We start from the raw sequence: 11,530 nt of genomic DNA, 5'->3' as shown, positions 1-11,530 counted from the left end.
AGTTAAACGACTAGCAACACATTTATATAAACAACTAGCAACACATTTAGTTAAACAACTACCAACACATTTAGTTCAACAACTAGCAACACATTTATATAAAGAACTAGCAACACATGAAGTTAAACAACTAGTAAAAAATGTAGATAAACAACTAGCAACACATTTAGTTAAACAACTAGCAACCCATGTAGTTAAACAACTAGCAACACTTTAGTTAAACAATTAGCAACACATTTAGTTAAACAACTAGCAACACATTTATATAAACAACTAGCAACACATTTAGTTAAACAACTAGCAACACATGTAGTTAAACAACTAGCAACATATTTAGTTAAACAACTAGCAACACATTTATATAAACAACTAGCAACCCATGTAGTTAAACAAATAGCAACCCATGTAGTTAAACAACTAGCAACACATTTAGTTAAACAACTAGCAACACATTCATACAAACAACTAGCAACACATTTAGTTAAACAACTAGCAACACATTTAGTTAAATAACTAGCAACACATTTATATAAACAACTAGCAACACATTTAGTTAAACAACTAGCAACACATTTAGTTAAACAACTAGCAACACATTTTGTTAAACAACTAGCAACACATTTTGTTAAGAAACAAGCAACTAGATTTAGTTAAACAACTAGCAACTATATTTAATTCAACAACTAGCAACTACATTTAGTTAAACAACTAGCAACACATTTAGTTAAACAACTAGCAACACATTTTGTTAAGAAACAAGCAACTAGATTTAGTTAAACAACTAGCAACTACATTTAGTTCAACAACTAGCAACTACATGTAGTTAAACAACTAGCAACACATTTAGTTAAACAACTAGCAACACATTTAGTTAAGAAACAAGCAATTAGATTTAGTTAAACAACTAGCATCCACATTTAGTTCAACAACTAGCAACACATTCAGTTAAACAACTAGCAATTACATTTAGTTAAACAACTAGCAAATTCATTTAATTCAACAATTAGCAACTACATTAAGTTAAACAACTAGAAACACATTTAGTTAAACAACCAACAACACATTCAGTTAAACAACTAGCAACTACATTTAGTTAAACAACTAGCAAATTCATTTAATTCAACAACTAGCATCTACATTAAGTTAAACAACTAGCAACACATTTAGTTAGACAACTAGCAACACATGTAGTTGAACAACTAGCAACTACATTTATTTAAACAACTAGCAGCTACATTAAGTTAAACAACTAGCAACTACAGTTCTGTACAAAACTCTTTGATCAATGTTGAAATAAAAATAACTGCTTCGTGGTCAGTCATGTATTGCCATTAATAGCTGCTTCATGGTCATTAGTCATTCATGTATTGTCATTCACAGGAGCATACAGTAATTGTTATCTGAAATATATCATAAATAGGGCAAAATCACACAATTTTTCATTTCATTTTAGCAACAAATATACAAACAAAGATATGTGTTAGCGATGAGGTGTGGGAAAAATACAAACAGGATCTGATAACATTTGGGGAAGTAAAAAAATGTATTGGCTTTTTACTAAGTAATTTAAATAGGATCATTTCTAAGTAATTTCAGATTAATCAGATAAACTACACTCCAGACAGAGCATTTAAAAGGACTTCATCACAATTGTCTAAACAAATATCAAATACTGGTAGACATTTTGTACAGAGGACTTTAAAAGACAAATTCAATACCTCAAAATATGTGTCAACATTACATCTGCATAAACAAAAGATTCTACATCAACCTCTGAAGTCATGCTTCAGTTCACAAGGTCCTACATCAACCTCTGATCTCACGCTTCAGTCTGAGGTTTCAGTTTAGCCCACAGTCTGTCCCAGAATGCCTGGTGCTGATTGGGGTCTTGGGGCCAGTCCAGATAGGTCCTGGTCTTCACCAGGCGAGCCAGCCTGTGGTGGGCAGACAGCTGGCGAGGGGGGATCTTCTCCAGGAAGACCAGGAGGATGACGTCCCTTTGCTCCACCTGCAGCCTGGAGGTGGCCAGCTTCATCTCCAGGGAGCACCAGTTACTGCGCAGGTAGTGGCGGCTGACTAGGCAGAGGGTGTGGCGGCTCTGGTAGAGGCTGTCTGTGATGTTCTCCACAATGTCCTTCCCCAGCTGGAAGTCCCTGCTGTGCAGACACAGGCGCAGGAAAGGAGGACCCCTCTGCTCCAAATTGGGAAGCAGGTCCTCCACCACCCAGTGTTCGTCCTTCCCGCTGTAGGAGACAAACGCATCGTAGTGGTAGCGCCCCCTGGTGTTGGATCGCATGGCCTCCGACAGCCAGCCAAGGGTGATGTGGTAGAGGGGGAGGAGGTAGGGGCCGGCCAGGTTGTGAACCAACACCACCAGCATGAAGAACAGGACTCCCAGACCAGTCGCAGCAAAGAGCACAAAGTCCACCTCTGTTGAGCAGTTGTCTTCTGTGTACTTTACAAAATTAGGTGTGTCTATTCCGTTGTCCGACAAGCATATCAAATCCTCCAGAGCCTACATAACTGGATGTGAATACGGAGAAAGCATGATCACCTCAACTTGCCTGTACCCCTTGGCCCATGTAATGAGCCAAGCATTGTCACAACTGCAAAACATCTGAAACTTAAAAAGTATCAAATACTTAAGGCTAGAGAGAGGTTCAGTAAAGCTGTAGAATACATTATAAATGTTCTCGATATGCAAATACAATGTTTTCAAAGATTTTAAGTCTTTAGTTAAACTCCCCTCCAAAGAATAAATCCTGCAGTTGTAAAGTTCCAGAACCTCCAGTTTGGTCAGGTTGTGAAAAATGATGTTGGCAGAACGCTGTATTAAAAGATCCACCCGTCTTAGAGCCAGTTTCCTCAGGTGAATCAGCTGATTAATTGATGTTAAATCAACACTTTTAGCTGAAAGCTTAGATCTGTAGTCAAATGTCTCCACAGACGTGAAGTACTTTCCCATGAATTCAGATCCACAAAGGAATTCTTCAGCATCAGTATTAAGATGGGTTACGGACTGAAAGAAAGGTCTGTCACAGTCTTCAAATGAAACCGTCTGGCCTTTGAGCTGGAGACTCAGGTTCTGTTTAGATGTGATGTTACTGCCGATAGTCAACAGCATCGGCCTCATAGCTGAACTAATGTACAGATGACTCAGCTGACTCAGAATGCCACCAAATATAAGTGTCAGATTCAGCTTGATCACCGGTTCTGTTAGTGGATTGCGCACTTGCCCGAGGAACACTTGTTTTAGAGACGTGAGGTGTGTGAAAGACATTGCCTCAATGTTGTGAATAAGTGGATTGTTCCTGAGGTCTAAACGTGTCAAACTACTTAAACCAAAAAATTGGTTTGCATGGGTCTGTGTTATGTTATTTCTTGTAATGTTTAAGGACTCCAGATTTGTCAATCCCAGGAAAGCAAAGTCTTCAATGTTTGAAATAAAATTATGTGTTAAATCCAGGTACTGCAGTTTAACAAGACAGCTAAATTGTTTTGCAAAAAGTATTTGTGGATTGTTCAACTCTAAAGTGAGTTTTGTTAACCATGTGATTGGTTGTTTTTGGCAGGAGCAAATATCAAGTATGTTATCTGTCAGGCCATCTATTCTTAATTGATTAAGGTTTTTGAGACTGGAAATGAAATTCCATTTCAAATGGGGAGTAGGATAGATGGCTCCTGGTCCAGATAAATGCATATATTCTAGTGTAGTGTCTTATGTGTGATAGAGGGAACTTGGCTCTAAGATTTTGCTGATGTGGCAAAATGGTGTAACGGATGAACTGTACTCTATTGTGCTGGAAACATCTGGAAAACATTACTGTGGTTCATGGAAAGATGATATGGGGAGTAAGGTAGAAAAGACCAGGGATTGGTTTTTAGGATCACACCATATTACGTCATAAATGATATAAAACCATGTCTTGAACAATAGAAGGGGAGAATAGCAAATTACTGATTGGCTGTGCTGTCTCACAGATATCTGCAGAATCTGTCAAATTCCGATGCTGGAACCTTTGTTATAATAAACCTTTATAAACAGAGTACAGTGTCGGCGGATCTTCTTATCACTACGGCATTACCAGCAAAAGCTCGGTCTTGTTTACCACACTAGCCCAATGCACAATTCAACACTGGACATAGAGAGGCTGCTTGTATTGGCATTGTATAAATATATTTGCTTGATTGAAAGCAAAAACACGACATTACAGATACTTTCAATATCAATGTCATTGCTACCAAAGCAACTGAAGTACTGGATTTGCTTAATCCCAGAAAGGGGAAGGCGCAGTAGGACTTCCTGGCTGAAAGCCGCATTTAAAATTGTCAGGTTCTGGAGCCAAGCCATTGCACCTTCCTCTATATGTGTTATTTCATCAAATAATAAGTCAACTCTTGTTAGATTGTTAAAAACAGATGTCACGTTTTGGTTGTTGTTGGAGCAGTTTGATTGGTTTAACGATTGTATCACTGGTGCGTTTACACTTATCTTTATAAGTGACTTTATATTCATTATTCTGCATAGTATCTCTGACAAATCCTCTTCACAGGGTTCACCAATGCTGAATATTTGTAACTGAGGGATGCCATGGAAAACATCTGGGGCCATTGCTCTTAACCTGTAACCCTGTATATACAAATGACTTAACTTAACTAGATCTCTGAATGTATGAGGCCCAATATGACAATCACAGCACCCAGAGCCCATTACCCATTTACCTATCAAGTACATGTGTTCCAGATTTGGAAGGTGGCTATTCCCAGTTGGAAGGATTTGAGCAAAACTGCCGTCAATGTTCAGGTACTCCAGATACTGAAACTGAGAGAAAAAGCCAAGAGACATGGATCTATTTTCGGCATGTGTCATAGTTATGCAGAGGTTATTGATATTAGGGGGAAGTCCAAGTACAGTGGGGAAAAAAAGTATTTAGTCAGTCACCAATTGTGCAAGTTCTCCCACTTAAAAAGATGAGAGAGGCCTGTAATTTTCATCATAGGTACACGTCAACTATGACAGACAAAATGAGAAAAAAAAATCCAGAAAATCACATTGTAGGATTTTTTATGAATTTATTTGCAAATTATGGTGGAAAATAAGTATTTGGTCAATAACAAAAGTTTCTCAATACTTTGTTCTATACCCTTTGTTGGCAATGACACAGGTCAAACGTTTTCTGTAAGTCTTCACAAGGTTTTCACACACTGTTGCTGGTATTTTGGCCCATTCCTCCATGCAGATCTTCTCTAGAGCAGTGATGTTTTGGGGCTGTCGCTGGGCAACACGGACTTTCAACTCCCTCCAAAGATTTTCTATGGGGTTGAGATCTGGAGACTGGCTAGGCCACTCCAGGACCTTGAAATGCTTCTTACGAAGCCACTCCTTCATTGCCCGGGCGGTGTGTTTGGGATCATTGTCATGCTGAAAGACCCAGCCACGTTTCATCCTCAATGCCCTTGCTGATGGAAGGAGGTTTTCACTCAAAATCTCACGATACATGGCCCCATTCATTCTTTCCTTTACACGGATCAGTCATCCTGGTCCCTTTGCAGAAAAACAGCCCCAACGCATGATGTTTCCACCCCCATGCTTCACAGTAGGTATGGTGTTCTTTGGATGCAACTCAGCATTCTTTGGCCTCCAAACACGATGAGTTGAGTTTTTACCAAAAAGTTATATTTTGGTTTCATCTGACCATATGACATTCTCCCAATCCTCTTCTGGATCATCCAAATGCACTCTAGCAAACTTCAGACGGGCCTGGACATGTACTGGCTTAAGCAGGGGGATACGTCTGCACTGCAGGATTTGAGTCCCTGGCGGCGTAGTGTGCTACTGATGGTAGGCTTTGTTACTTTGGTCCCAGCTCTCTGCAGGTCATTCACTAGGTCCCCCCGTGTGGTTCTGGGATTTTTGCTCACCGTTCTTGTGATCATTTTGACCCCACGGGGTGAGATCTTGCGTGGAGCCCCAGATCGAGGGAGATTATCAGTGGTCTTGTATGTCTTCCATTTCCTAATAATTGCTCCCACAGTTGATTTCTTCAAACCAAGCTGCTTACCTATTGCAGATTCAGTCTTCCCAGCCTGGTGCAGGTCTACAATTTTGTTTCTGGTGTCCTTTGACAGCTCTTTGGTCTTGGCCATAGTGGAGTTTGGAGTGTGACTGTTTGAGGTTGTGGACAGGTGTCTTTTATACTGATAACAAGTTCAAACAGGTGCCATTAATACAGGTAACAAGTGGAGGATAGAGGAGCCTCTTAAAGAAGAAGTTACAGGTCTGTGAGAGCCAGAAATCTTGCTTGTTTGTAGGTGACCAAATACTTATTTTCCACCATAATTTGCAAATAAATTCATTAAAAATCCTACAATGTGATTTTCTGGATTTTTTTTCTCAATTTGTCTGTCATAGTTGACGTGTACCTATGATGAAAATTACAGGCCTCTCTCATCTTTTTAAGTGGGAGAATTTGCACAATTGTTGGCTGACTAAATACTTTTTTTCCCCACTGTAGATCTTCCTCGATGGCTGTAACATCTTCACAGGCAGCAGTGTAATGTTCTTCATGATGACGTAGGTAGGTGCAGGTCCAGGTGGCAAAGTCTCCCAAGTCTTCACCACTGTCATAAATCTGGCATTTGGGATGCATCCATCCGCTAGCACTCTGAATCCACAGGAACAGGACTGCAGGGTGGGAAAACATACCTCTCATCTCTCCTGGCGTCAGTCAAATCTACTGAGATAATTGTCAGAATAGTTTGGTTCCGGTTGATATCTGTAGAACGTTGGTTTGATACAGTAACACGCTTCAGAATGCTGCAAACAGTATGGAGTCTTTTCTACTTCTTCTTGTTTGTCAGATTGGTTCCTCCTTGGTAACTAACAGCAGCTCATACCTTTCAGTTTTTCCAATATTCTGCCTTTTCATCCTCCAGATGAATTGTATCTCAAGGATACTGGAATAAATATTTAATGTTTAGTTTGGTTCCAAAAGTAAATAAATAATAAAATGTCCCACAGTCAATGAAGAAATTAATGCAGAGCTGCAAAGTGTTCTCTGACCATCACAAATGATGTCTGCATATGTTCGAGGAGCAGCATCCTGTTTGTACTGCACAGTCACACCGTATGTTAGACAGCTTGTGAAAGTCTATTTTTACCTGTTTTTACGGTTCTCTCTTTCAGTTCCTGAAAAGAAACGTACTGTCTTTAAGAAATACAATTTACATGAAGGACCTGTTTGGATCTGCTAGATTTCAGAAGACAGATGAGTCTAACTATAATATCTGAAGATTGTAATGAAACATTAGGGGCTCCCGAGTGGAGCAGAGGTCTAAGGCACTGCATCTCAGTTTAAGAGGCGTCACTAGAGACGCCGGTTCGATCCCGGACTGTATCACAGCCGGCTGTGATTGGGAGTCCCATAGGGGAGTGCACAATTGGCCCATCGTCGTTAGGGTAGGGTTTGGACGGGGTAGGGGGGCTGTTAATGTAAATGAGAATTTCTTCTTAACTTACTTGCCTAGTTAAATAAAGGTAAAATAAAAATATGAATTTTAATACAGTACTTAATATTTTTTCTAACTTTACTACTTTCTCTAGTAAATATCAAAAGAGGAAGTGGGTAACTTCTTTAATGAAGTTGTGCTGTTGACATCATTATTATAAAAAATATTATTAGTATTGTTATTATTACTATTATTATTATTATTATTATTATTATTATTACTACTACTGTTATTATTATTGCTGTTTTTATTATTATATTTACTATAAGGTAACTATTCCACTCTGGTTAGATATCCTACTGTACTCACTAAAAGCTATCTGTTCCACTGTGATTAGATATCCTACTGTACTCACTAAAATGTATCTGTTCCACTCTGGTTATATATCCTACTGTACTCACTAAAAGGTAACTGTCCCACTCTGGTTAGATATCCAACTGTACTCACTAAAAGGTAACTCTTCCACTCTGGTTAGATATCCTACTGTACTCACTAAAAGGTAACTGTCCCACTCTGGTTAGATATCCAACTGTACTCACTAAAAGCTGTCTGTTACACTCTGGTTAGATAACTAAATGTACTCACTAAAATGTATCTGTTCCACTCTGATTAGATATCCTACTGTACTCACTAAAAGCTGTCTGTTACATTCTGGTTAGATATCCTACTGTACTCACTAAAAGCTATCTGTTCTACTCTGGTTAGATATCATACTGTACTCACTAAAGGTTTCCTTTCCACTCTGGTTAGATATGCTACTGTACTCACTAAAAGCTGTCTGTTACACTCTGGTTAGATAACTAAATGTACTCACTAAAATGTATCTGTTCCACTCTGATTAGATATCCTACTGTACTCACTAATAGCTGTCTGTTACATTCTGGTTAGATATCCTACTGTACTCACTAAAAGCTATCTGTTCCACTCTGGTTAGATATCATACTGTACTCACTAAAGGTTTCCTTTCCACTCTGGTTAGATATGCTACTGTACTCACTGAAAGCTATCTGTTCCACTCTGGTTAGATATGCTACTGTACTCACTGAAAGCTATCTGTTCCACTCTGGTTAGATATGCTACTGTACTCACTGAAAGCTATCTGTTCCACTCTGGTTAGATATCCTACTGTACTCACTAAAATGTTCCCTTTCCACTTTGGTTAAATATACTACTGTATTCACTAAAAGCTATCTGTTCCACTCAGGTTAGACATCCTACTGTACTCACTAAAAGGTAACTGTTCCACTCTGATTAGATATGTTACTGTACTCACTAAAAGGTAACTGTTCCACTCTGGTTATATACTACTGTACTCACAAAAATGTTCCCTTTCAACTCTGGTTAGATATCCTACTGTACTCACTAAAAGGTATCTGTTCCACTCTGATTAGATATATCCTACTGTACTCACTAAATGGTAACTGTTCCACTCTGGTTATATACTACTGTACTCACAAAAATGTTCCCTTTCTACTCTGGTTAGATATTCTACTGTACTCACTAAAAGGTATCTGTTCCACTCTGATTACATATATCCTACTCTACTCACTAAAATGTTTCCTTTCCACTCTGGTTAGATATCCTACTGTACTCACTGAAAGCTATCTGTTCCACTCTGGTTATATATCCTATTCTACTCACTAAAGGTTTCCTTTCCACTCTGGTTAGATATACTACTGTACTCACTAAAAGCTATCTGTTCCACTCTGCTTATATATCCTACTCTACTCACTAAAATGTATCCGTTCCACTCTGGTTATATATTTTCTACTGTACTCACTAAAAGGTAACTGTTCCACTCTGGTTATATATCCTACTGTACTCACTAAAAGCTATCTGTTCCACTCTGGTTATATATCCTACTCTACTCACAAAAATGTTCCCTTTCCACTCTGGTTAGATATCCTACTGTACTCACTAAAAGGTAACTGTTCCACTCTGATTAGATATTCTACTGTACTCACTAAAAGCTATCTGTTCCAATCTACAGGAATGTACAGTATGACAGAGCTACTTTGTGTTTATGTGGCTGAAAACACAACAGAGGTCTTTTGATTCCTCTTCCTCCTCCTCACCTCTGTAACCCCACCCAACCAGGAAGCTCAGACAGCTCCAGTCCCATCCCCCCCTGGCTTTCCCTGTGACAAGGTCACGTGTATGTAGCCCCCTACTCTCTATGGAGCCAAAAGCAAACTAGACAATGACTGGGAGCCCCTGTGAGATTATAGACTGGTCTGTCTGCTGTCTGTATGGGACTTTCACCTACTCCTACATTGACCTGCTCAGAAGACCGTACGCTCTACCTTCTGTAGCGCCTTACGGTCAGATGCAGAGCAGTTGCAATACCAGGCAGTGATGCAACTGGTCAGGATGCTCTCGATGGTGCAGCTGTAGAACCTTTTGAGGAACTGGGGACCCATGCCAAATCTTTTCAGTCTCCTGAGGGGGAAATGGTGTTGTCGTGCCCTCTTCACAACTGTCTTGGTGTGTTTGGACCATGATTGGTGATGTGGACACCAAGGAACTTGAAACTCTCAACCCGCTCCACTTCAGCCCTGTCGATGTTAATGGGGGCCTGTTCGGCCCTCCTTTTCCTATAGTCCACGATCAGCTCCTTTGTGTTGCTCACATTAAGGGAGAGGTAGTGCGTACTGCCCAGTACATCAATTTGGCCAAGATTCCAGACATCCAGGACCTATGTACTAGACAATGTCAGAGGAAGGCCCAAAAAATTGTCAAACACACAAGTCACCCAAGCCATAGACTGTTCTCCCAGCTACAGCATGGCAAGCGGTACCGGAGCGCCAAGTCTATAACCAAAAGTGTCCTTAACAGCTTCTTCCCCCAAGCCATAAGACTGCTGAACAATTAATCAACTGGCCACCCAGACTATTTACATTTCTCTTAACTATATTTCTTGAACTGCATTGTTGGTTAAGGGCTTGTAAGTAAGCACTTCACGGTAAGGTCTACACATGTGGTATTCGGCGCATGTGATGAATAAAATATTATTTGATTTGAGAGCGAAGAACATGTAGAATATAGAATATGGAGGCAATCTAGAATATAACATTAAAATGAGTAATGCTAAGGCAGGGAGCAGGGACATATAGCATTTTATTTCAAATCAGAAACAGAAGCCAGTTTCCAACAAATATTGTGCAGAAATCACTTCATTGGCCAGAAAGGGGGACACCTCCCCACGCCCATGAGATAAGAAATGTATCAAATAAATGTGTAATAAACCATATAAAGGCAACATTCAAACAACACATTTAGTTAAAAAACTAGCAACACATTTAGTTAAACAACTAGCAACACATTTAGTTAAACAACTAGCAACACATTTAGTTAAACAACTAGCAACACATTTAGATAAACAACTAGCAACACATTTAGTTAAACAACTAGCAACACATTTAGATAAACAATTAGCAACACATTTAGTTGCCAATTAGCAACAAATTTAGTTAAACAACTAGCAACACATTTAGTTAAACAACTAGCAACACATTTAGTTAAACAACTAGCAACTACATTTCTGTATAAAACTCTTTGATCGATTTTGAAATAAAAATAACTGCTTCATGGTAATTCATGTATTGTCATTAATACCTGCTTCATGGTCATTGGTCATTCACGTATTGCCGTTAATAAATGGTTCATGGTCATTGGTCATTCATGTATTGTCATTCACAGGAGCATACAGTAGTTGTTATCTGAAATACAACAGAAATGAGCTAAATCACACCTTTTTCAGTTCCTCTTAGCAACAAATATACAAGCAAAGATTTGTGTTAGTGATTAGTTGTTGAAAAATACAAACAGGAGCTGATGAAATTTGGGGAAGTAAAAAAATTATTGGCTTTTTTTCTATGAAATTTAAATAGGATTATTTCTAAGTAATTTCAGATGAATCAGAGAAAGTCCACTCCAGACAGAGCATTTAAAAGGACTTCATCACAATTGTCTTAACAAATCTCAAAAACGACAAATTCAATACCTCAAAATATGTGTCAAC

The 11,530-nt window shown here is 39.0% G+C and overlaps 1 pseudogene across 1 annotated transcript; it reads right to left on the bottom strand.

Annotated features, from left to right (window-relative positions):
- Positions 1–1,806: 1,806 nt before the first annotated feature.
- LOC311103969 lies at positions 1,807–6,713 on the bottom strand (annotated as a pseudogene). Its single transcript has 3 exons — positions 6,511–6,713; positions 4,113–4,907; positions 1,807–3,705 (listed from the first exon to the last, which is right to left on the bottom strand). The product of its transcript is annotated as an uncharacterized misc_RNA (transcript).
- Between the last annotated feature and the right edge of the window lie 4,817 nt (positions 6,714–11,530).

This window comes from Coregonus lavaretus (assembly GCF_964263955.1).
Source record: "Coregonus lavaretus genome assembly, chromosome: 28".
Classification (NCBI taxonomy): domain Eukaryota; kingdom Metazoa; phylum Chordata; class Actinopteri; order Salmoniformes; family Salmonidae; genus Coregonus; species Coregonus lavaretus.
Note: the sequence above shows the minus strand (reverse complement) of the source record. Positions and strands in the feature narration are given on the sequence as shown.